This window comes from Prionailurus bengalensis, chromosome B1 (genome assembly GCF_016509475.1).
Source record: "Prionailurus bengalensis isolate Pbe53 chromosome B1, Fcat_Pben_1.1_paternal_pri, whole genome shotgun sequence".
Lineage (NCBI taxonomy): Eukaryota > Metazoa > Chordata > Mammalia > Carnivora > Felidae > Prionailurus > Prionailurus bengalensis.
Window position 1 is genome coordinate 1,492,810 of NC_057344.1, and position 26,080 is coordinate 1,518,889.

The 26,080-nt window shown below is 56.0% G+C and overlaps 1 protein-coding gene and 1 long non-coding RNA gene across 4 annotated transcripts in view; one reads left to right on the top strand and one right to left on the bottom strand.

Annotated features, from left to right (window-relative positions):
• Positions 1-20,423, bottom strand: LOC122470097. Its single transcript, XR_006293822.1, has 3 exons — positions 20,186-20,423; positions 11,301-14,771; positions 1-119 (listed from the first exon to the last, which is right to left on the bottom strand). It is a non-coding gene; the product is annotated as an uncharacterized LOC122470097 (long non-coding RNA).
• The window catches only part of CLN8 (CLN8 transmembrane ER and ERGIC protein), a 21,796-nt gene continuing 10,407 nt past the window's right edge, over positions 14,692-26,080 (top strand). Inside the window, exon 1 of one of the 3 annotated variants that reach the window (XM_043557209.1) lies at positions 14,692-14,803. The gene's annotated coding sequence lies outside the window, so the exon portion shown is untranslated. The other 2 variants (XM_043557220.1, XM_043557228.1) reach the window with 2 other exon arrangements.

Here is a 26,080-nt window from a genome sequence, read left to right on the forward strand (position 1 = left end):
CCCCACGCTCAGCCGATTATAAGGAAAACGTGCCCACCGTTTTCTCCATCGACTCCCCTCTGATGAGGCCTCTCTCATTTGATCTCTGTATTGCTGATGTCCACCTCTTGTAAATAGTTCTGCAATTAAATTTTTTGAGAAAAGCAATGTTTACTTTTTATTGAATTCTCGTGTTACTTTAAACTCCGAAAAAAATGATACAGACCAAAGAGTTTTATCACAGACAAGGGCACCCTTCCCCCATTATATATTTCATTGTTGAACTAGCCTCGATTTCTCTATCTACTAAGAAGAAATGGACACTTATTAAGGCTACAGATTTCATATGTATGCAAAAATGGCACAGATTGAAATGAGTTTAAAATTAATAAATACTACGGTATTTAGTTAATGGTTGTTTTAGACTCTCTTGAGTTGCAACAAGAGGAGACACGTTGTTAGGTCATGATGCTGAGTCTCAGACCCAGGCTTCCATGAGAGAGGCCGGGTGCTGTGTCTGCAGTGACTCAGCCCCCCACCCCGGAAGAGTGGGGGCCCCGCCTGGAATGGCGGAGGCCTGCCTGGAGGAGGAGACCCTGGCCGCCACCAAGCAGCCAGTGCCAGAGATGCAGTGTGCTCTGTCTCTTGGGGTGGAGCGGGCCGTCCCCCACGCTGGTCAGGCACCAGTTCCCCTCTACCTGCGTGGTCAGACATGCCTGGGCTTCCTTCTCGAGTCTGCCCCTCCGAGCCCCAAGGAAGCACCAGCGGAGGTCCTGGGGAAGGACAGCTTGGCACCCCTGCCCCTGGGGTCACTGGGGACCATGCTCAGCACCGTTTCCTTCCCTCTCCCTGCTCTTGTCGCTGAGGTTGGTAGGTGAGGTGATGGTGCTGAGTCAAACCTCCCCCCCCAACCCCGCAACCCCGTGCGTGTGACAATCAGTGGAGGAACCCTGCGGCAGCACGTGGAGCTGGGTGAGATGGGGCCGACTCCACACAGGGCCCTTCCCGCGGAACTCACTGGGCAACCGCCACCATTTACAGCAGTTTTCTGTTCAGAGAAGCCATTTCTAAAAGAAAGGCACACACCTAATACTTCAGTTGTCCACTTGCCCTGTTTCTGTAACACTTGTCAAGAGCAAAAAGGAGGCTTCCTGTATATATATGCGTTTTAGTCCCAAAATGCTTCGGTGAAAGTTTTCACTTACTTGGCATTAGACTGAAAACTGCACTTCGATCCACACGAGTCGTTTAACAGTTAAACAGTGGTTTGATGCTGTTTTCCCAGAAGTCAGCCCAATACAAAGGAAGGGAAGCGGGTGGGGTGATGGTGAGAACTCGGCTGGTCCCCTCGGCCTCCCTAGAAGCCGCAACGCGCCCCCCAAACGGCCCACTGACTAGAAACAACAACACCCTCAAAACAAGAAGTGGCGATTGGAAAAGTCAGAGGCAACCATTTGGATGTTTTCGGCTTGCTTTCTGTTATGTGAGATTTTAAACAAGTTGCCTTTTGAAAATCAGGACATTGGAAAGATTTCTGCTCTTTATTTTTGTTTATTTTTGTTTCGTGAGCTCTTAAGTTAGCATCACTTAGTATGTTCAGAGAATTGTTACTTGACTCCCAATTATGGCAAAGAGCATCGCACAGATGTGGTACCAGGAAAGAAGTGATGATTTCGGAAGACACGACTTCAAACTTTGGCATCCCGCCAAATGACGCCACCTCGAGTTCCTGGGAGACGCACCATGGGACTGCTGTGGTTTCAAACGGACTAGATGGATTTTCTCTGAACAATCAGAGTCCAGTGCCGATGAAAGTCCATTTGCACGTGATCTCGTTACACCGCTATGGGCTTTGACAACGTAGAGTGTGAAAAATTCAATCTTCCACAAACAACACACTTTGCAAAGCCGAGATTCAGTGACCATGCAGGCCACGCTCGAAACACGCACCTCTGTGTGTGTTTCCACGGGCAGGTCTTCCTGTCCCAGCCCCTGTGACAGACACCCCACTGGGATGCAAAACACCAGTGATCCCTCGGGACCCTGCGGCCCCCCAGCCCCTTCTTCCAGCCTCCCCGACCAGCCTTCCCCTGTCTCTCCCAACACAGACCCCTGTCCGGAAGCACCAGGGACACCACTCTGCAGTGCTGGTGGCCGGCGTCCCTCCCTCTGGCTCTCGTCAGACCAGTCACACAGTCCTCCAGGACCCCCTCTCCGCATGCTCCCGTTGTGTCCCACTGGGCTGTTCCCTGTCACCTGCCGAAATGCTGTCTCTATGATCCAGATCCCCCAAGGGCGGCTCCTGGTTGAAACATCCAAGACTCCTCTTCACGTTGGTGGGACTCTCCATCATCGAATGCCTTCCCATCTCCGGGGCTCCCGCTGGGACAATCACCAGCAGTTTCAAATTCTTGCAGCATTCAGTGTCACAGCTCTGCCCTGGGACCTCGCCTCCATGGACTTAACAGACTCCTGCCATGCTTTCACGTGACCCCAGCCATCTCCTTGGACAGCCACCCTCATGCTTCCCAAGTGAGCTGATCACTTTCTTCTCTCTTTTCCCAAAACGGTGCTCAACCTTGCATCTAATCCATCATCATATGCCACATAAGCAGAATGCACCTGTTCACTGGCCTGAGATCAGACTGTGAGCTTTCTGAACACAAGCAATATATTGACACCCTCGATCTCTGGCTCCCGCTCCCAAAAAAGCATGTGACAGTGACCACATGCTCACAGTATTCTTACACACACTTATCGGTGAGCATCTGGGTGAACGAAGGGACCTAAGTCTTCTGTGTCCCTATCCGCCGTTCACTGACTCACTACATATTTGTAGAACACCACTTAGGTCCTGGGCACTGTGCTGGAGATACCGCGGTTGAGAGAGTTGTGATTTCACACTTATGTTCAACTACAGTAGTGTCGTTGGTCTGTGAAGGGTCATAGATGTTCTTATTTTACGTATAAGCTGACAAGCCGGCCTGTTACTGCTGCATTCATGCTGGTCAAAGGTAGGAACCTGGGATCAGAAAACCTTCACACCGTCGACTTCCCAGGGGCCCGTGAGCTGCCGTGGGGGCCGAGGCCGTGCACGCTCTGTGTTTGCAGCACGGCTGGGGATCCCTGCACTTGGGGGCCCCCCGGTACAGACAGCAGGAAGGACGCCTGCTCTTGGTCCAGGGGGAGACCTGACCTGCTCCTCAGGGTTGCCGACAGCCAGCGTCAGCCTGAGAAATGGCTCTCACACCTGGCAAAGACAGGGGCAGAGGGGGAAGAGTCCCCAGAGGATGTCTTTCCCTGCCAGCTGCGAGATTTTGTTCTGAAACTGCAGAGACCGTAGGTGCCCACGCCCAGTGAGAGATCACCCTCTCTCCACACTGCCCGTCTCTGCCTCGAAGCCCTGCGCTCTGCGTGGTTCCTCACTGCACTCGCTGCCAGCGCGGGGTCTGTCCCTGCCACTGTGACCCCAACCACATGGAGGGAGGCACCCCAGGTGCTGGGTGCACCCCAGGTCAGCCTGCCCAGAGCTGGTGAGCCCCCATGGGGACAGACTCCAAGCTGACTTTCCTTCATTAACATTGGAATCTAATCCTAATGAATCTTCCCAGGCATCTGCTAAATCCTCCCCTGCCCTTTCCCAGTGATCTTATACTCACTAATGAGATTTGGCTGTAATTTGGTAAAAACTTATGAAATATCCCAAAATGGCCAATTGTATTCAATTGTATTCAAAGAAAACGTTGGTTTCATGACATAGTGCAAACAAACCAAAATACTAGAGGCTTTTTGCCTTGATCTTCAGTGAGCAATGTCCCTGAGAAAGACTCTCCTTCTTCATTTAAAACATGACTGGCCCAGGAACTCAGGTCTCCCCCTCCCAGGAGACTCAGGTCTCCTCCTCAGGGGCCCAGCTTCCCCCACCCCTGCCCTGAGACTCAGGTCTCCTCTCCAGGGGCCCAGCGTGACATACAGATTGGGCTTTTGAGGCCAACAATTCCCTGGACACACCCGGTTGTAGACTGCCAGCCTGCTCTCACCATGATAACCAGGAAGAAACTGGGGCGCCTGGGTGGCTCAGTCCGTTAAGCGGCCGACTTCGGCCCAGGTCATGATCTCGCGGTCTGTGAGTTTGAGCCCCACATCAAGCTCTGGGCTGACGGCTCAGAGCCTGGAGCCTGCTTCAGATTCTGTGTCTCCCCCTCTCTGTGCCCCTCCCCTGCTCATGCTCTGTCTCTCTCTCTCTCTCTCTCTCTCTCAAAAATAAACATTTTTTAAAAAGTATAAAAAAAAAAGAGAATAAAAGAAATTGAACAGGGAGCCTTCATTTGAAGTAAGCAATGGACACGCGGCAAATGTGTTGTGCAGATTCAGGCATTAACAAGGAGCCGCGAGTGGCCGCCAGACTTGAGCGACAACTGTGTTTCCAAAGTAAAACATCTTTTGTTAGAGTTGCCCAGGGACATTTTGGCTTCAGGCAAAAGAAACTGGACTCCTCAGAATCCACGCGGTGGAGACGGCTGGGGCCCTGAGCTCCTGGCACAGAGGTTGGCGTTTGGGAGCTGGTTCCTCGCAGACTCGGCTCTGGCCGACGACGGTGACAACTATAAGTACCATCGTTAAACACCGATTTTTAAGTTAACAAACACACAGAGTCAATGCTGTTTGGGCACATCGATTTTTGTTCAAGGAATCGGCCAGACAACACTGTACTTGAAACCGTGAGCAGTTTGACACAAGCCGTCAAAAAATGACAGTGGCCCTGGGAACACAGAGCAATTATTCTGTTCTGTAACTAGCAATCCTCCTTTGAACTCACCCACAGGGTACGACTCAGGAAGAAAATTGCCATCACAAATGGACCGGGAAGTGATGACTCTTTATTTTAATCCCTAGTTAAAGTCAACCAATAATTGCTGTCTCCGGCCAGGTATTTTTGTGTTTGCAAAATACTTGCCAACTGCCGCTGGGGGGTGGACAGACGCGTGTCACTGTACGTGGGTCCTCTGCACGGACGCTCCTCCACGGCCATGAGCCCAACAAGACATGACGAGCATCCCTGGCAGGAAGCTCTGTGTCGGGAGGTGTAGACCACGAGGATCAATCAATCAGGCACCAATGGGGAGCGTGGGGAGTTTTCCATAGTAGCTCTCGTGGGTTATATAATTACAGATTTAATTCTTGTTTCAACCCACAATTTCATTATTCCCAGTCCACTTTCCTGTTTCACACCTTTTAAACGTGCTACACACAAGAGAAAGAAAGGGAAGGGGGAGAGAAGCGCGGGAGGGAGGCAGAAGCCAGTTACCTGGTTACCTGCATGCACACGATGGAAACGGTAAACATCATCTGGTTCACACTGGCCCCCACCTTGGGCTTGGACTCAAGCAGGAGGTCAACGGAGCATCCTAGGTTTCATTCAGTTGCTTTGTTCTTATGACAGGGGAACAATACACCTCATAGGGAATCGTATAGCACCTCGAAGTAAACTTGCCAAAGCTGAGTGAGGGCAAGCCCAGCTGTCCCCCGCCAGGGACTCAGGTCTCCCTCCCAAGGCCCAGCTCCTCCCCTTCAGGGACTCAGGTCTCCCCCCCAGGGGCCCAGCTCCCCCCGCCCCAGGGACTCAGGTATCCCCCCAAGGGGCCAGGCTTCCCCCACTCAAGGACTCAGGGACTTCCCCCCCTCAGGGGCCAAGCTCCCCCCACAAGGGACTCAGGTCTCCTCCCCAGGGGGCCAGCTCACCCCCCAGGAACTCAGGTCTACCTCCCGCCCCCCTGCCCAGGAGTCCAGCTGCCCCCCTCAGGGACTCAGGTCTCCTTCCCAGGGGCCCAGCTCTCCCCCCCAACCTGAGAGACTCAGGTCTCACCCCAGGGGCCAAGCTGGCCCCCCAGGGACTCAGGTTTCCCCCCCAGGAGCCCAGCACCCCCCACAGGGACTCAGGTCTCCTCTGCAGGGGCCCAGCACCCCCCCCCAAGTGACTCAGTTCTCCTCCCCAGGGGCCCAGGAACTCAGGTCTCCCCCTCCCAGGAGACTCAGGTCTCCTCCTCAGGGGCCCAGCTTCCCCCACCCCTGCCCTGAGACTCAGGTCTCCTCTCCAGGGGCCCAGCTCCCCCCCACCCTGGGACTCAGGTCTCTATCCCCACCCTGGGACTCAGGTCTCTCCCCCCAGGGGCCCAGCTTACCCCCCCAGAGACTCAAGTCTCCTCCCCAGGGGCCCAGCTCCTCCCACCCTGGGACTCAGGTCTCTCCCCCCAGGGGCCCAGCTCCCCCCCCACCAGAGACTCAGGTCTCCTCCCCAGGGGCCCAGCTCCCCACTCAGGGACTCAGGTCTCCTCCCCATGGACTCAGATCTCCTCCCCCAGAGGCCCAGCTCCCCACCCCCACCCAGGGCCTCAGGTTTCCCCCCCAGGGGCCCAGCTCTTCCCCTGCCCAGGGAAGTAAGCCCCAAGCATGAACACGTCCCCCTAATGGTCCAGGAAGGAAAATCCTCAGGAAGAGCCCCTCAGGGTCACTGGGCACCAGCCTGGCACACAGAAGGCGCTTGGTAAACACTGCAGGAGGGCTCTGTGACCTACAAAATGAAACGCGCAGGTTCTTTCCAGGATGGAAAACTCTCTTCCCCGTAAAGACCCACGTCCTGAGATGGGCAGCAGTGATGGAGACAAGTTGAACCATTGATGCTGATACTTAAATCCGAGGCTGCCCAGGTAGAGATCCAAGCACAGAGGTGAGCCATCATGAAGACAGTAACGGGAGGGATGAGTTTCCGTCTCCCGAATTCCTCTTCTTAATCGAGCTGAGGTGGACATGTGACATTGCAGGTTGGGTATATCAGGCGGAAGGACTGGCTACGTGCCCAGTTGTGACGGGATGGCCACCGTAAGTTCGGTACTACAAAAGTGTCACATGTGACGGGAAATTCTGTCTTCCCTCTTAGTGAATGTTAAGACTACCATAGACTATTGCTAACTATACTCAATTGACCTTGAAAGTGACGCAAACTGAGCGGAACTGTCAAAAGGAGGAGTGTCTTTGGGAACAGCAGGGACTTGCCACCTGGACGAGCACACCAGCCGCAGGCGAGGCCACGGGGACTTGGGGCCGTGAGCGGCAGCGAGTGTCCAGAGGGGAGAGTTCACCCAGAGTGTTAAAATCTAAACAAATGAAGACCAGCCCAGAAACCTCCCCCAGCGGACAAAACCACCGCAGTCACACAAACAAAAGCTCAATTCAGCTTATCTGGCGACACCAGCCCCACTAGGGTCACTTGAGAAAATTCTAGTATTACCTCGGTTTCCTGTCAAGCAGGCATTTATGGGAAAACAGCATCTCAATCCGTAAGTTCTGTGTTTTTGAGGGCACATGCATTTTCATGTCCCCCGGTTTCACTTTATTTATTTATTTTTACATTTTATTTTATTTTTATACATAGAATTTATCATCAAGTTAGCTAACATAGAGTGTAGACAGTGTGCTCTTGGCTTCAGGAGTAGATTCCCGGGACTCATCGCTTCCATACAACACCCAGTGCTCGTCCCCACAGGTGCCCTACTCAGTGCCCATCACCCACCCACCCCCACCCCCCATCGACCCTCAGTCTGTTCTCAGTATTCAATATTCTCTTAAATGGTTAGCCGCCCCCTCCCTCTGTTTGAACTACTTTTTCCCCTTCCCCCATGGTCTTCTGTTGACTTTCTCAAACGTCCATCACCGATGAGTGGTTTATATAAACAGGGAATACTATTTGGCAACGAGAAAGATGAAATCCTGCCCTTTGCCACAACGTGGATGGAACTGGAGGGTGATATAAGTCAGGCAGAGAAAGACAGATACCGTGTTTTCACTCCCATGTGGATCTTGAGGAATCCCGATTTCAGCCGCCCCCGCCCCCCACCTCCCGAGGGCTGACTTATCTCACAGCTGCAAGTTTCTACCCTGAGACCCTGAGTTCTCAAACTGGTGTCTGTTCACTTCTGGTGGTTTGCTGGGCGACAGAATGCTGAGGTGACAGTCCACGTGTCGTCTGTGGCTTCTGGTCCTTATTTTGAAAGCCCAAGGATGTTTAAATCTTAAGGTTCAGATCGTTCACATTTTGCAGTGCAAGAACGTTACAAACAACTCCGTCCGACCGAATGCTTTTGCAGCACGGAGACAAAGCCAGCCACACCCGATTTCCCCAGGTCCCAACGTTTCGCAAGGGTGACCATGGCCACCCTACCTGTCATCATCCAAACTCCGGGGTGTCCTCTCTGCCCGTGCACGACCCCCTGCTCTCCACGCCAGGTGCCTTGCTGTCCTAAGCAGAGCCCCACAAGGACTTCCTGTCTGTCTGTGGGATTTGTCACAGCAACCAGAGCCGGATGGCTGGATGAGGCATGCCTATGCAGGACGGAGGGTCCTGCCTCCCCCCGGAATTTGGGCCTGGCCGATGCCGAGCTGCGCCCTTGCCACACTGAGTTTCCCCAGGGCCTCCCTAGCATGTGGGATCTGGAGGTTCCCTCCCCTGTCCTGAGGGGAAGGACCCCCAGGACCCCTGCCTCCTGCGCCCTGAGTTCTCAGGAAGGTTCTGTTTCTACACTTGCTTGTTTTTGCTCCCCACCCCCCCCACCCCCAAACAAAGAGAAGTAAGAAGAGAATCAGGCTGCCAAGGCGAACTGGGGGGGGGGGGAGCGGGGCAGGGGACAGGACAAGCCCCTCATTGTGTTCCCTGAAGTTGGTATGCATCTCGTTTTCTCTGACTTATTACAAAGCTTTCTGCCTGAATCTGTAGGAATTACCAGCCAGTCCCTCCCCTCCCCCCACAGTAAATACAGGCACAGTGACTGTGAGGACGGCGTGCTCAGCCCCCCTCCTCCTCTGCTCCACCCCCCCTTGTGACCTGTGAGTCACTGGCCCTCCCTGCCCTCCCGCCTGGCTCTCTCTTGGGGCTGTTGCTATATTCCCGAGTAAGCGCGCACGGGGGGGGGGGGGGGGGCCTGTGGACACGTACCACGTACTGCCCAGATACGTACCGACAACCGGTATCAATGTGCATCAAAATGCATTTATAAAATGTATTTTATATCAAATACAAATCCCAAGAAAAGAAACTTCCCTAAATTTGTATAAATTCTGTATATCCCAAGGAAGGACACAGTGTTAGTTAAACGTCTCGGAGATGAACTCATACAACTGAAACCCAGTAATGATGCTTCCAAAACTTGCCAAATGTCTACAACTATGAAAATTCAGTGGTAAAGCTAGTCTCCTGGATAAGAAACCTGCCCTCGAGCATCATCTAGTGACGAGTTAGTGGAATTAGCCATTAAGAGATGGGTTGTGGATTCAGTGGGGGATCCCTTCAGGTGCCCAACCCCCAAGCCAGGTACGTTGGGAGTCGTGACCCCCAGGACCTCAGAATGTGACCTTCTATGGAAACAGGGTCTTCACAGAGGTAGTCAAGGTAACAGGAGGCCATCAGTGTGGCTGCGCGTGGAGGATGCCAGCTCTCCTTGTACGAAGGGGAATCTGGAGTCAGCGCAGCCGGCAGGCTCGCACGTGGGGAGCCGGCACGTGAAGCCGGGGAGAGTGGAACCACCAGAAGCGGGGAGAGTGACGGGAGCAGACCCTTCCAGCACCTCCAGAGGGAACCGGCCCTGCCCTCACCCCCACCTCGGACGTCCAGCCTCCAGGATTCGAGAAAACACATTTCTGTTGTCCCAAGCGTCCCAGTTACGAGGGGCCAGGTCCTCCAGACCCGGGGCGTGGGAAGGCACAGGTTGTGCATCAGAGCCCAGCCCCGACACTTGCTAGCGGCCTGTACACGTCATTCCTCGGAGCTCCCGTAAATATGCGTCACGCGCAGAGCGCCCGTGTCATTACAGAAACAGATGCACATATGTGACCGGGACGCCTGTTTCTCAGTCCGACCGGGCGTCCATAGCAGAGAAAACCACAGCCGGGGGCTTAGACCGCAGGCATGCCTCACAGTTCTGGAGGCGGAAGGTGGACATCCGGGTGCCACCTGAGCCCGTGGGTGGGAGAAGTCTCCTCCCGGTGCCCACGGGGCCGTGGCACGGCAGACGCGGGGAGAGAGCTAAGGACGCTAATCCCCTCATGAGGCCCCCGCCTCCAGGCCTGATCACCTGCCGGGGCCCCACCCCCTGGCACCGTCCCGTCACCTTGGGGGAGGATGCAGACATTCAGTCCCTGGAAGCCTCCCTGGGACAACACGGGTGGAGGGGACCCCTCTCTTTTGCTCCTGGACTGGGAGCCGTCGCGGGGCGGGCGGCTAAGGAGACGCCAGGTCATTCCACACTTCCACCCCAGGGTCGGCCTAACGAGGTGCCTGTTAGATGGATACAGGTGGGCCCAGGCACCAGTGCGACGTGGTGCCTTAGGGACCCCCCCCCCCACTGCCACCATGTCCGTTCTCAGGCCTCAAGACGTCTTCCCAGAGTTCACAATCCAGTGTTTAAATTCCCCAGTGCTTACCTCACAGGGCTGAGTTCACAGTGGTGAGCCTCAACTAGGAAGGACCCTTGTCCTGGGGCCCCGCGGCGCCCCTCCTGCCCTCCCTGACACCCCCACCCAGGCCCCCCAGCCGCCTCTCCCGCTGCACCCCACCTCCAGGGCGGCCTCCTGGGCTCCACAACTCTCCTGCTGGGTCCCTGCAAATGCCCCTGAGAATTTAACGCTTCTCACCAAAGTCCTCATTAAGAAGCTACGTGCCTGGGGGCGCCTGGGTGGCGCAGTCGGTTGAGCGTCCGACTTCAGCCAGGTCGCGATCTCGCGGTCTGTGAGTTCGAGCCCCGCGTCGGGCTCTGGGCTGATGGCTCGGAGCCTGGAGCCTGTTTCCGATTCTGTGTCTCCCTCTCTCTCTGCCCCTCCCCCGTCCATGCTCTGTCTCTCTCTGTCGCAAAAATAAATAAAAAACGTTGAAAAAAAAAATTTAAAAAAAAAAGCAAAAAATAAAAAAAAAAAAAAAAAAAAAAGAAGCTACGTGCCTGGATTTGAAACAGACGGTGACAGCCCCAGGTGGCCCGCAACGGGCCCACCTGATTAACCTGCACACTCATTTGCACGCAGGCTCCCCTTTCCAAGAACTCTCTTTCTCCCCCTGAATTTGCAAGTAACGTGTCAGCGCGGGGCACGGAGACCTGAACGTCTCACAGACCTTGTCTACTCTTCTGTTCAATTAATATTTAATTACGCACTTCAGTTAAGAACTTAATTACTTCCACATTGACCTTCTGCCTACTCTTTTAACCTAAGACAAACAGAGACTGCGCATCGAATCTTCTGGAAAAATGAGAGACTCACGACTAGTCGCAAACGCTTACCGAGTGTTCATCCGGTGGCAGGCGCCGTCCCAAGGGCTTGGCTCGTGGAAAGCACTAGCTTGACGGATCCCACGGCGGGGCCGGGAGGTGAGGGGGGCCACGCGCAGAAGACTCGGCCGCCAGGCAGCGCGACGGTAATTACCGGACGGTGGGGACGCCTAGTGGACCTGGCAACGCGGGCCGGAAGTATCTAGATATTTAGCAACCCAAAGTGGCCGCACCGTGGGCCGCCTGGTTGCAGCGTAGTGGCAGGAAGGTCGCCGGCCCCGTGTCCAGGAAAAGGAACCGAGGCAGACAAGTCCCGCGCCGGCCCGGAGCCTGCGCACAGAGGAGCCGCGCAGTCTCCGTCACCTCCGCTCTGGCTCGTCTTCGGGAGCGCGAGGGGCACCCTGCGAGAGCGGCCGTTGCGAGAACGGTTTCGCGGTCAAGTACGTTTTCCCGCCGACTGAGGGCGGCTAAGTGCACAGAACAGGATTTTAAATGAGAAGATGAATACCCACGTTCCAGACCGCCGGCCGTCGTCACCTCGGCTAGTCACCCAGCAGCCCTCGCGCCCAAGCTCGTGCCCACGCTCGCGCCCCGCCCAGGCCGCTGAGCCTTTGCGCAGGCGCTATGGACTCTGGACTCGACTCCGCCCATTTCTCCCGTCAGCGACCGGTCCTGTACCTCACCACGCCCCCTACCGCCCAGGAAGATCAGCGGAAGTCCCGGGAAGACGGGCGCTCTGCGTTGGTCACGGCAGGCCGGGGTTCACGCAGCACGCTGGGCCCTTGTGACCTCCACGGACGCCGGACCCCTTTTCCTCGCTCCCGGCTCGCTGGCTTGTCCCGCCCAGTGTCCCACGTTCCCGACTGGCCCCAGCCGCTTCTCTGTGGCTCCGGTCAACGTGTCCCGGGGACTGTCCCTCTGGGGCCTGCGTCTCTTGTAACACAGGGTGTTGATCTAGGGCCTCGGTGCCCGGGACACCTCACAGGTGACAGTGTGACCGACCGCATGACACAGGAGAGAGCCGCCAGCCTGCACCCCACGCGCCTTAATGCCGGTCGAAAACGTGGAGCGGAAGACACTCAGCCGACAAAGTCCAGTGTTAGTGGCCCTGCTGACAGTGAGGTCCCGTGTGGACCAGGTCCCTGTGGACAGGGCCGGCGGCACAGAAGACAAACCTAAATGCCCCGAGAGTGCTCGTTCCGGACACAAAGCTTGCCCGTTTCCGCCTGGAAGACCCCGCCCTCAGGTCTGGCATTGCTGGTGGGAAGGACTGGGCAGTGTCACATGGCGGCCTGCGCGGTCAGGTGTCTGTCGCAGCCTCTGAGCGCCAGAGAAAGGGAGCCCGGCAGCCTTGCGGCCGTCTTTCCGGCTGACCCGCGCCGGGTCCCTTCCGACTCTGGGGCACCGGCCACCTCCGAGGCCGGCCGCATCGACGACTCTCTGGCAGGCGGGCGGGGCCCCGCAATTCAAAGATGCCTCTGGTGCCATCTACACCGACAGAGACTCGGTTGGCCAGCGAATGGCTTCACGTCGGGGAACACCAAGAGGGCGCAGGGCAGGCGAGGGACGGGCCCACATGCCTTCCTGTCCGGGGGCTGCTGTCTCTTAGCAAAGTCCTTGGAGAGCTGACTTCAGATGTTCTTATCCACCTCAGACTGTGGGCCCCGTAAACCATCGGGCCCTCAGCTCTGAGCCTCTGACGCCACGTAGAGAAAGCAGCATCGGTCTCCCAACATCTTCTTACCCACGAGGATTTTAAACACAGACACCTTGTAAACTCACTGTTTTGTTCCTGCTGCTGTCAGCTGCATTCTGTTTTTAGGCGACTTTTGGTCTTTGGTTTTTTGTTAGTTTTCAACCGGGCTGAAAGAACTGTTGGTTCTTCTGAAAATGGAGGTACGCAACTGAGCGGAGGGTGTATGCCTGGGATCTGCTGGACGCAGGCCTCGTGAGACACGCAGGCACGAAGTGATCGTCGTGAAGGAAGCAGCTGAAGGTCGCAGATTCCTGAACACAGGAGGCAGGGCAGGTCCCATGGGGCCACCCCCTGGAGGCCCGGGGGTCGGTCAGGGGCAGAAGAAGTGAGGGGGGAAGCCTTACTGTGGTTTTCATAGGAGGGACTGAGCCGGCAAGGGGACAGCTGACCATACTGGGGACTGGCAGGTCTGAGTAATTTCAGTTCCTCTGGGTACAGGGGCTGCCCCGGGGGTCAGAGCCCCACGGCTGAGAGCCGGAGAAAGCAGGCGGGTGGATGGGGTGTCATCACCACCCTAGGGGACGCAGTCCCCGTGACGTCAGGGAGGCCCCCACATATCAAAGCCTCCTTAAACATAGAAAGGAAAACACAGGATTGATACACAAACCACACAGACATACGATTTAAACCGAGATTTAGTTTCTCAGTTGAGAACACGTTTTTTTTGTTTGTTTGTTTATTTTGAGCGAGAGAGAGAGAGAGAGAAAGAGAGAGAGAGAGAATCCCAAACAGGCTCCACACTGTCAGCACAGAGCTCGACACGGGGCTCAAACTCATAAACTGTGACATTGTGACCTGAGTGGAAATCAACAGTCAGATGCTTAACCGACTGAACCCCCTGGGCACCCCGGAAACACATTCTATTTTAGAGCAATGCCTCTGCCCCTTTTGAAATGTGTCAAGACGGAGAGAAAGTCATGTTTGTTTATTTACTTTAATCTTCTTTGAGCACATACTCCAGTAAAATAATGTTTATAAAGCACGCATTATGAACAAAAGCGTTATATATGTGGGTAGTATTGCTTTCTACAGGTAGTAACTGCCCCAAGAGTAATCTCTGTTTTCCTGCTATCTGTAAACTCCAGCACGTACCGCTTTGTTATCTCCTATCAGTAGGTTGTGTAATAGCAAGAATTTGGCTCCCGGACGCCTGGGAGTCAGAGCTAAGTGACTTCCACGGGTAATATTTATTGGCAGAAAAGAGCAAACGGCCCTCTTGGCCGGTGTGCCGAAATGAAGGTCCGGCCGTACTCCTGGTGGAGACATGTGACCCCCAACTCCAGAGTCATGGCCGAGCACCGCTTTGGCTCAGGTCAGACCCTGGTGCGGCCGGTCTGGCTGGTAGGCTCCTGATGGCCAGGTTTGCCCGAAGGCTCGGGCGTGAGCACGAGGTCCCCGCACCAGCTTCCCTCAGGGGTGAGGGTGGACAGCCCCAGCCAGTGGGAGCCCTATAGACATCATGTTCCGCCCACAGTGACTCAGACCTGTAATTGTCACCGTCAGAGGAGGCCGTGCGCCGGGCCACTGAGCAGCCAGCACCAGAGAAGACGGAAGGTCGTCTGGTTCCTGGAGGCCTGCAAACAGACGTGAAGGGGCGAGCCTGAGGCCCGGGTCTGGCTCCTTCACGAGGGCTGTGACTTATTACAGGGAGACGAGAACCGGGGGAGTGTTTCCTGATTCCTGCCGGTGGCTTCTGGCGGCACCTGCCTCTCCCTGTAAATGTGCACCTGCCGGGAGGTAGAGCAGAAAGAACACTCAGGTAAGTTCTTCACTGTGCGGCGGGTTCGAGAAGGGCCCACCTGCTGGGGGGATCTGCCTGCCGTGTCACGTTCGACCTGACCGTCGAAACACACTGCCTCTCATTTCCTTTTCTGTGCCTAGATATTTGATTTGTGCGTCGCGTTATACTTTGTGCTGGGGGGGGGGGGGGGGGGGTGGGGCGGGGGAGAGGGTGACTTTTGAGCTTGTAAGTCTGTTCCCAAACTAGTACCTGAGGTAAAACAAAAAAATCCCAAGGGATCACAGGGATCCTGGCTCTGCGGCTCTGACTTAAACATTCCTCAAGGCCGCTCCTCTTCCTTCAGTAGATGAGCCCCTTCTGCCTCCCCTTTCCAGGGGATGGAACAGGACAGACCTGCGGGGGGGCGGGGAAGGCTCGCTTAGCACACCGCAGCCTGGGCTCCTGTGAGTTCGAAGTTGGTGAGGGTTTCAGAGCCTCTGCATTACTGCCTGCCTTCGTTGTGGGCGCTATTCTGTGTCTGTGGGTGCAGCAGCCTCCGCCCCGGAAGGGCCTCAGCCCCACCCTCACCGGTTGCGAAGACCCAAGTGTCCCACGCACCCCCTGTGCCCCCCAGGAGGGGTCAGCTAGCCCGGGCTCGGCTTGGGCAGGGCCGCTCTGGAACAGCCTGGCTTCCTGGTCCTTGAACAAACACACTCTTATCGAGGCACTTTTTTAAACGCTGGTTGTTTTGGTTGTGTGTTTGGCCAACCGAGACTCATGGTTCTTTCTGGGCCAAGATAATCACAGCCCTCGGCTTCCAGATCATCCTGTCCTGCAGAGAGAGCCCTGCCCTGGCTCAGCTGACACTCACGGAGCAGAAGCCTTGATGTTCCCAGACACTTGAGATGAATTCCAGCCTTGTAGGTTTGTGGCTCAGAAAGGTCACTCACACCTTCCCAGGTCGCAACACCAGCCCAAGCAAAGGGACCCCAGTTCAGGGCCCTCTGAAAATCTTGGATGTGAGCCATCAAAACCATGGTTTGTGGTTCAAACACATACTTTTCAGAAAAGAGTCAGATGCAGTGAATACTCATATAGGCAGGAATGATTCCAAAAGAATGCATTCTTCTCTGGCATTTTTTTTTCTTTCTAAGAAGCTTTCATTTTGCCATAATTGTTGAAGAAATGTTCCCCGTGACACTTGTTGAAGAGTGCTGACACAGGCATTATTCAGGAAACTACCGCCATTGATGCAGTGTCCCCGCGGTGGGCTTTGCAGTAGGGGACGGGGTAGTGGGCAAGTCCACCACAAGGAAAAGTGGGTTATAGCCTAGGCGGGTGCGTGTTGGGGTGCCGGTGGGTGGGTGGGTGGGAAGCCTCACACCGGGGCATTCCTGCCGGACCAGCCCAACAGCATTCTTGCCAAAGCAGGCTGAGGAGATGTGTCAAGGGTAGGGATTTTGCCACAACTGGGCGGAGCGTGCAAGGGCAGAGACCCAAGGTCGGGGCCTTGAGGGTAAGAGGAGCCCCAGGAGAGCAGGTCAGGGAGCGTCTCCATCACAGCGGGGCCAAGAACCTCCTCATTGGCAGTGCAGGCGTCCAGAGAATCCCGTGTTCGTTTCTGATCTGTGGTCTGCAGATCGTGAACTGGGGTCCAATGTATTAAAAATTTTTTTAATATTTATTTAGCTTTGAGAGAGAGAGAGAGAGAGACAGACCATGAGCAGGGGAGGGGCAGAGAAAGACAGAGACACAGAATCTGAAGCAGGCTCCGAGCTGTCAGCACAGAGCCTGATGAGGGGCTCGAACCCACAAACCGTAAGATCATGACCTGAGCCGAAGTGGGACACTCAACCATCTGAGCCACCCAGGCACCCCTAAAATGTTTGGAATATCTCTCCTCCTCAGCTAACTGTGTTCTCTGGTAACAAATACAGGGATTTAAAAGGGGAAAGCTCCCCCTCCCCCCATGACAGCCCGTCCACTTATTTCTTGGTTCTTACCGAGAAATAACCAGAGGGGCACCTGGGTGGCTCAGTAGGTTAAGCGTCCGACTTCTGTTCAGGTCATGATCTCACGGTTCGTGGGTTCGAACCCCTCGTCGGGCTCTGTGCTGACAGCTCAGAGCCTGGAGCCATCTTCAGCTTCTGGGTCTCCCTCTCTCTCTGCCCCTCCCCCACTTGCACTCTGTTGCAAAAAGAAGTGAGCATAAAAAATTTAAAAAAGGAAAGAAAAAAGAAGAGGAGAAATCTCACTGCACCCACCCCACCCCCGCTAATTAATGTCTTTAAAAAATTTGTCTTGTTCTTAAGCAAGCAATGAGCCTTATTGCTTACACGATCAGAAAGGAAAGGTAATATTAAAACTGTCCTACCCACCGCCTCTAAAAAATCAGTTTCAATTGCCTCCAAACACCTCATGGCCTTGAATTTCAAAAGTCAGCCTCATCTTTCAGCAGCTGAGGGGAGGGGACAGGTTCCTTGACCTTACCACACCGGAGCCCTGGCTTTCTCACCTAGGAAGTGTGAGAATATGCCTACGTGCATCCCAGGAAGTGCCAGGCCAGCCAAATGGTTGTGAATGAACCATTTCCGGAAAGCACCTGCCAGGCTGTGTCACACACAGCAGATATGTTGTGGCATCTGCTGGAGGGAGGGGCCGGTGACCCGCTTGGACCCACAGGGGCCTCAGTAGGAAGACAGTCCGTGGATCCCTGTGGCCTCACGGGGAGGACAGTCCCGCGGGTCCCCTGTGAGCAGAAATAAGGCTGCAGTGCCGTCTGTCTTCTGAGTTGCACCAGGTTATTACTGGTTGTCCCTGGATTGTTTTCCAAATGACTGATCTTACCACGATGCATCAAAGAGGGCAGAGTGGAAAGGCACAGTCCTTGAACATTTAAATTCTAGCTGAGGCGGTTTCTGCCTATGAGACTGACTGAGCAAGTTGTCGCTTGGTTTCTATGAGCCTCAGCTCCGCATTCATAAGGTGGCACTGAGGGCGAGGAAAGGGAGGCACCCCGAGAGGCCGCACACCGCACCAGCGCACAGTCACCACTACAACTACATTTAAAACAAGTTTTTTAATCTTTAATTATTTTTGAGGGAGAGAGAGACAAAGCACAGGCAGGGGAGGGGCAGAGAGCGAGGGAGACACAGAATGCGAAGCAGCTCCAGGCTCCGAGCTGTCAGCACAGGGCCCGATGCGGGGCTGGACCACACGAACCATGAGATCATGACCTGAGCCGAAGTCAGATGCTCAACCCACTGAGCCACCAGGTGCCCCTATAGCTACATTTTTATGTGACACTCAGGACCAGGATTTCACCTAAAGCAAGGTGGCACACACCAGAAAAAAACACTGAACTTGAAAACCTGAATGGGAATGGAAACCTTCTTCCTGATGTGCTGAAGGTATAGACTGATTTTCTGATACCTTACTTTCAAAGAACATTCACAGTTAAAACGCCTTACTTTATCCCCACATTGGCCCCAGATGTCCATGGGCAGTGGTTACCTTCAACACATCTCAGGGAAGGGAAAATAAACAAAACAAAAGCGTGTGACTCAGGATCTGTCATATTCTTAGTTCAATAAAGTTTTTGAGGGCCTCTCATGTAGGAGGCTGGATGGGTGCAGGCATGTGGGTGCGGGTTAAATGGCTTTTCACAAGTCAGCAGACAGTCACTGGTCACTGAGGACGTTCTAGGGAGTGGGGGGTGGGGTGGCGCCTGGCTCAGTGGGTTAAGCGTCTGACTCTTCATTTGGGCTCAGGTCATGATCTCAGGGTTCATGAGACTGAGCCCCACGTCCGGCTTCCTGCTGACAGCACAAAGCTTGCTTGGGATTCTCTCTCCCTCTCTCTGTCCCTCCCCCACTCTCACTCTCTCAAAATAAATGGTTTTTAAAAAAAAAAAAAGAGGGAGCAGGGCCAAGTTCCTCTTCATGCAGGGCACATTTTAGTTGAAAGACACAGAAAACAAAAAATTATTGAAACAAACACATAAAAACACAAAGTGTCCGGCGGTGGTAGATGTGGTTAAGGAAGAAAAGGCTTCAGGGGAATATTCAGGGGCAAGGGCCCTACTGCGTGCTGACCTGGAGCTGTGCCCGGATGAGTCAGCGCCCCTGGAGACCTCAGAGCCCCCTACCAGGTGCTGTTCCCACATTTCCCAACAGAGCTCAGGGGTTGAGAGGCTGCACGCCAACTTCTCGAAGCTGGTGGTCCCGGAGGCCAGGGCTGTCTGGGTCCAAAGCCAGGGGGTTTACGCAAGGGCAGGCTGCCTGGCCATCTTCACTCAAAAACCAAACCCCCAATTCTAAGCCCCTGGGCTCTGTCTTCTGTGGGCTGGTTCTTGAACTACAGGAGAAACTAGGGGCACAGGCAAGGCCGGCAAGCTTTGCCTTTCCCATGGAAGTCTTCGTTCTGGAGGCTGCCTCACCTGGACGGTGAAGATAAGGACAGGGGAGTTTGACACCCAGTTGGCAGTTCCTACAGTTAATGACTTTGTATGACTAAGCAGCAGGCACTGAATGCCAATATAATGCCAGCCACTGTTCCCATCATAACATCTAATTCCCTGGGCAGTATTCCGAGTGGATGCTGTCCTAGTTTCCGTTTCACAGAAGCAGATTCTGAGGGCCAGGAGCCCAGGTGATGAGGTGATGTGGGGGGCACACCGCCAGGAGAGGGGGCCTGCTGGATATCCATCACATGCCCAGAGGGGCTCTGGAAACCACAAGCCACCATAAGCAACCAGGGTCCTGGGGAGACTAAAACAACTGCTTTCTCCGGAAGATAAGGAGTTCCCAGGGGATGACATTAACACCGTGTGCCCAAGCTTTGCCTCCAGGGGTTCACAAAACCACACACAGAGGAGGAGTGACAGTCGGGACAGGCCACTCAGTGGGGCAGTCTTACGGACTTTGCAGACCAGAAACTAGGGTCGAGAGAAGTCCCTGTTTGCCAAAGGCCACGGTTGGGAAGTGAAACTATCTGAATGTTCCCCATTTCCAAGCCTCTGATTGCTGAGTCACCCCGGTGTGGCTGGCGTGTGGAGCTGGGGCCTCCAGCTGCGGCCCAGCTGTGAGCTGCATCCCTGGGCTTCCGGGTGAGGGGAGGGGGCCTCCGGGGGAGGGGTCCCAGTGGGGGTTGTGTGGGGTCTCCGTGAAATCCCGGGGGGGGGGGGCTCCTTGGGGTCACGGTGGGGTCCCGGGGGGGGGGTGTGGCTCCGCGGGGACTCAGTGGGGGGTCCGAGGGGACTCGGTGGGTCCCCGGGGTGGGGGGGAGCTCCATGGGGTCTCCGTGGGGTCTCCGTGAATTCTCGGGGGGGGCTCCGTGGGGTCTCCGTGAGGTCCCGGTGTGTGTGTGGGGGGGGGGGCTCCGCGGGCTTGTCCCTGCAGTGCGCGATCCCCGGGGCCCTACCGTGGGCGGTGGGCACAAAGACGTTGCGGGGACCCAGCACCCCCGCGACGGTGGGGTCTGTCAGACGGCCCCTTTCCTCGGACAGCCGCTGCTCTCCCGGGGTCAGCCTGGGGCGTGACGAGGGCGGCGAGGGTCTGCGCACAACCGAGAGTACAGGGCAGGTAGGGCAGGGGCCGCAAGTCGGAACCAGGTCCGCGCCCCCGTGGCCCCGCCTCCGCGGTTCCGCTAGGTCCGCGTTAGGCCCTGCCCCGCGCCCCTGGTTCCGTTCGGTCCCGCGCTAGGCCCCGCCCCCGCGCCCGTGGTTCCGTTCGGCCCCGCGATAGGCCCCGCCCACCGGACGTGCGCATGCGCAGCCGTGTTTGCGGCGAGGTCGTGACGGCGGCCGTGCGGTGAGTGCCGGGATGAGGGAGGACGGTGGGCGGGTGGGCGCACGGGCAGGGGCGGGGGCCGCGTGGACGGGGTGGGCGTCCTCTCCGTCGGGGCGGGGCCTGCGCTCCCCTACGGCGTGGCCGGGAGCGAGGTCCCGGCTTGGACGGGGGCGGGGATGCGCTGCACAGGGCTCCGGCCGCCCGGCTTGCAGGTGAGCCCTGTGCTTGTGCAGGGGAGCCTTGTGCGGGGGAGCCCTGTGCGGGGGAGCCCGGTGTTTGTGCGGGGGAGCCGTGTGCGGGGCAGCCCTGTGCTTGTGCAGGGGAGCCCTGTGTTTGTGCAGGGGAGCCCTGTGCCGGGGAGCCGCGGAGCTCGGGAAGCAGCAGGGCGCGGCTGTGAGCCTTCCTCAGGCAGCTCCCAGGGCCCGCTCGCTGTGCGTTATCGCCGAGCGCTTCCTGTCCCTAAACACTGGAGCTGCGCCTGTGCTGGGGTCTCCGGGTGGCCTGGACCACGTGCACTGTCTGGCAGTGGGGAGCTGTGAGAAACGGGGAGCCTGATGGGGCGCTGGATGGGCCGGTGCACCCTGCGGGGTGGTCTCCGTGCCGGGGAGACATAGCTTTGCAGGCAGAATTGTGGACGGGAAAGGAGCAGGCGCCAGGCAGTATGTATCCCCGGTCCTTTTTTAGGGGAAAAATTAGTAAGAGCTTATATTTAGTGAATCGATTGAATCGAAAATAGTAATGCGGCCTGGAGCTGGCTTGGAGGATTACAGGGTTTTATTTTTGTATTTACATGCTTGGTCAGATTTCCTGAATTTTGTTCTGTTCCTGGAGTCTGAATTTCTTTTGATTTTGGAAGAAACATTTTTACACACGACCAAACCATCATTCTCAAAGTGATACACACATGGGTCTCACACAGACAGTGAACACGTGTCAGGTGACTTTGGTCTCCTTGACTATGGACCCGGCAGGATGAAAAGCCGGTTCAAAAACGAGTGAATGAAAGGGTCCGAGAGGCATGCCGGGTGAGGCAGGGCAGTGGTGAGTGTCTCGGCCCACTGAAACCACAACCGCGCACTATCTCTTCCTGGGGCCGAAAGGGGAGGATAGCCCCTTATCAGTGTCATGGTTTAACCTCTAACTTCTCTGACTGAAATGGCCGGTCCCCAGAAAAGGGTGACAGTTACCTCCCAAGTCAAGTGATCCTCACGAGGTTTGTTAAGCAGTCATCCAGCATGATGTAGAAAGCATACACCCTTCCTCATTTCCAAGTTTTGGATCAATTATCGTAGCCAAATACAGAACTGCTAGTATTTGGCAGTTTAGCAATTTAGCCCCCGGTGAACTCTTCAGTAGGCGTCAGATGGAGTTCTCAGCGTCCTGGTGGCCACGGAGTCCCATCCCTGGAGACAGGGCTGACACGTCACACTGTGGCCCTGAAACTAATGCTTGTTAAATTTTTAAAAAATGGCTGGTTCAGTGCAATGCATCCACTGAAACCAGCGAATCTTAGAAAGACGAGATTTGTAGATAGATTTTTTTTCCAAAAGAAAACAGCTGCAGAGAGTTGGGTGGGGGACCCTGGGCCCCTCTCTAGGAACCAGTGCCTCCCCCCCGACCCCCACAGCTCCTCAGCCACCTGGACTTGGACGCCTTCCAGATGGAAACAAAGCCTGAGGTGAGCTGTTGGGCCTCCGCTGTCCCCGAGAGGGAACAGGGACTTCCAGCTGTGACCACCCGCTAGACTTCAGGCCCCAGAAAGGAGCTCTCCAGTCTGGGAGGCGGGCACGTGGCAGTGGGACAGTGGTGACCCTAGTGTCCTCGATGCCGTCTCAGAGGGATATGATCAGGGTGACAGGCCAGGGAAAGACAGGAGAACTGGAGGTCGGCCCCACCCTGTCTGCACTGCCTTGCTGGCACCCATCTGTCTCAGCTCTGCTCTCCTGTTTTGTTTCAATGTCTGACTCTACTGTCTGGAGCTGCTTTTATTTTTTGATATATATTTATATGTATATATATGATACTGTCCTCAAAAAGGTCTAGAAGGCTCCTCACGTTTTCCGTGGTGTACTTTAAAATAATTTTTAAGTTTATTTATTTTGAGAGAAAGAGAGTGAGGGGAGGAGGGGCAAAGAGAGAGAATCCCAAGCAGGCTCTGCACTGTCGGCACAGAGCCAGACGCGGGGCTCGATCCTGTGAACCATGAGATCGTGACCTGAGCCGAAATCAAGTGTCCGATGCTTAGCCAACTGAGCCCCCCCAGGCACCCCTCTGTGGTGTACCTTAAAGGACAGTGTTTTTTCTCGGATTTCTGAGCCCTGGCAGCCAGTTTCCCATCACCCATGTGAAGAGCTGGCCCGCCCCCGGCCGCCTTACTTGGGCCTCCTCAGGAGCCCTGTGCCTCCGTCCTTGCCTCACGTGGTCTTACTGTCAGCGACTCAAGCATGTGGTTCTGAAACATGTGGACCCAGGAACGGGCCTGTGTTCTAGCATCCTCCAGAGGACTGTGAGTTTGGTGAGCGGATCCCTGTCTCAGAACCTCCGCTTTTCCGTTCCCTTTACCGGGGACCGTGCACGTCTCCACCCTGGAGGCACACCGAGGCCGTCCCCTCCCAGGCCCTCAGGACCCCCTGGTCCCTATGCTGCTTGGTGGGGGGCAGGAGCGTCAAGGGAGGGGCAGTAGAAAAGAGAGACTCACAGTGGCTTGCTTTGAGCGTTTCTTTCCAGCAGGATAATCAGCTTTTCTTTGATTGTGTGTGGCTCACATTTAAAGCCACTGCCGCTGTGTGCTGCCTTTGAGTTCCGCTGACCTTGTTTGCAAGAAGGAAGAGACTGGGCCACCCCAGCTGAGATTTCCTGGGTTTTCACAACCAGATGGGGAGCGGAGGTCATGCCAGTTCAGTGGCTCCGCACCTGCCTCGGGGCACCCGCGTGCTTAGGAAATGCCCAAGCGTGGCCGTCCCTCCGGGGCCGTAAAGGCAGAATCTGGAGGTGGGCCCAGACACAGGCATCTTCCACGCGTGTGGAAGAGACACCGCAGGCGATCGGTTGTGCACCACGGGCCGGGGCTCTGAGGGCCGTCTGGTCACATGCCAGTGCAGTCTGAATCGGTGACCACGCCTGGGCTCTCCTGCAGACGGCCTAGTCGAACATGCCTGGCACGTGGTAGGTGCCTACTGTTAGTACCCAATGCCCACTCTCCCGCATTTATGTAGATTTTTTATTCTCACAGTCAGAAACGGGCCCAGCATGGCCCTAAATAGTGGAACCACGGTCGGATTCCACCGTTCTTATTCCTTTGGCCGTGTCACCCTGGGGTCCCTCCATCCTGAGCCCAAACTTCCTGATACAGCACCTGTCCTGGCTCACCAGTGGGCGAGCCTGAGGCTTAGAGGCCCGAGCAGAGGAGCCACAGAAGCTGGGAGCCTTGGCTAAGAGCATATTCACGCAATCGTGGCAGAATGGGAACTGTCACCCGGACCTCGTGACTGGCTCGTGGAAGAGTACAAGAAATCTTCGGGGGAGTCCATAGTTTAGCAGAGTTTACAGTTTTGTGCAGGGGTGAGGCTTGGAGGTGAGGCCTCCTTTCTACCTAACCCTGGAAATCTCTGCAGGAAGTTGACCTGCACCTGTAAACTTCAGCCTCCCCCACCCTTGTGGGCTCAGGAGGTGACTCTCCAGAACCAGATTGTTCTGTGTGCTTTTATGAGACAGGTGTGGGCACCAGCGGACACGGAGCAGAGGCTCAGGAGAACCAGGGTTATCACACTCGTGGGCCCTGGAGACAGCCCCTGCCTGCCCCATGCTGGGCCCCATGGGGAAGTACCGGTCGGGAGACAGGACAAGGTTTAGGCTGCAGCCTTTGTTGGGGTTTCCATGGGAAAGGCAAGCAGGTCAGCGTGAACACGAGGACTGGCTCGCTTGAACGATTTCGGTGGGCTTTGGTGGACCCTGGGACGGTCAAGGCAGAGCAGTAGTGCCTCCAGGTGCAGGGGCTGGATGGGGAGGCAGGGCTCTGACGGGTTAGGTCCCTGCCTCGCTCTCTCAAGAATGGGCTGGCCCGGGAGGGGCGGGCTGCCCAGCCAGGAAGGTTTTTATGATGTCGGGGTGTGCGGGGGAATAAACGCGACGCACCAGCGCACAGACGCCCAGGCGCTCTCGCCAGCCTGTCACCTATCAGACTGACCTGTGTGCACGTGCACTTGTACGTGTGTTTGGGGGCGTGTGAATCGCAGGAGCAGAGAACAAGTCTGTGAAGCGGCCAGCGCAGCCCCCGCAGCGCCTTCAGTCCTGTCCGATACAGAGCACTCCTGGGCATGGGCACGGGCGATGGCACAGACTCGGGACTCCCGGGGGGACGTGTGTGTACGTGTGTGCTTTTGTCTTTCCTCCCTGAATCGATTCATACCCACAAAGAGCCAGCCCGCCACAGAGCTTGGTTCACTCAGAAGTAGGAAGACAAATGCTTCTATGATCTTTGCCTTTGATTACAGGACCGTCATCGAATCCACGAGTTCAGTAGTTAGACAAGGTGCCTCTGTGGTTTGGGTTAAAGGAGCTAGCACTTCCTACGTCCCAACAGTGGTCACCGTGACTGTTTGCGCAGAGTAGCTCTTTTCGCCGACTCATCACAGAGGGACAGCTGTGGCTCTGGGCTCACAGCCCGCAGTTCAGCCAGACATGGTGACCTCCGCAAGGATGGACAGCTGGAACGCACCGTGGCCCCTGCCCAGCCCTGCTCCTTGCTGCCCAGATGTGGGTGGGAGAGCCCTCCGCTCCTGAGGAGGTGCCCTGTCTGGTGAGCCCCCTGCAGGGCTGTGAGATGTGGAGGGTGTGGGCAGGAGGGGACCCAGGGGGGACTCTGGCCACTTTGCTAGCGCCTGACCCTGGGGTTCCCTCCTGCACATTGGGGTCCTGCGCTGCGAGGCCGACACAGAACGCTTCAGAGGTCCCTTCCTCCTGTTCTGAGGACTCAGGAACCTGGCCTTGGCAGTTTCACAGACAACGCGACCAAACTTACGTAAATGTGACCATGGGAACGTATATTCAACAAGTGTTTCCTGGGCACGTCCTCTGTGCCGGGCGCCGTATCAGGCCGTGGGGGCACAGCGGTGGGCAGGTGGCCCGGCCCCGCCCACAGAGAGCTGCTTGTCTCGTGGAGGCCGGGCTTCCAGAGGGGGCTTCTGGAGGAAAAGGCATTGATGCTGAGATCGGAAGGATAAGGGCTGACAGGTGGGGCCGGGTGGGGAAAGGACTCTTAGAGGACCCAGCGCCAGCAGGAGCCCAGAGGTGAGGGACACGGGCTTTCAAACAGCTGCCTGTGCAGGAGGGCCGTCGGGTGGGGCAGGGGGCAGGTCAAGAGCCACCACCCGACCCCGTCCTGGGAGCACGGTGCTCAGACTCTGCGGGGACGCGTGTGAAGGGCAGGAGCATGGGTTTTGGTGACCTTCCTCTAGCGGTCACCACAGTGCAGTCTGTCGCGCTAACTAGTATAAAACGTACGACAGCCGTCTTCTAACGTGGAGGC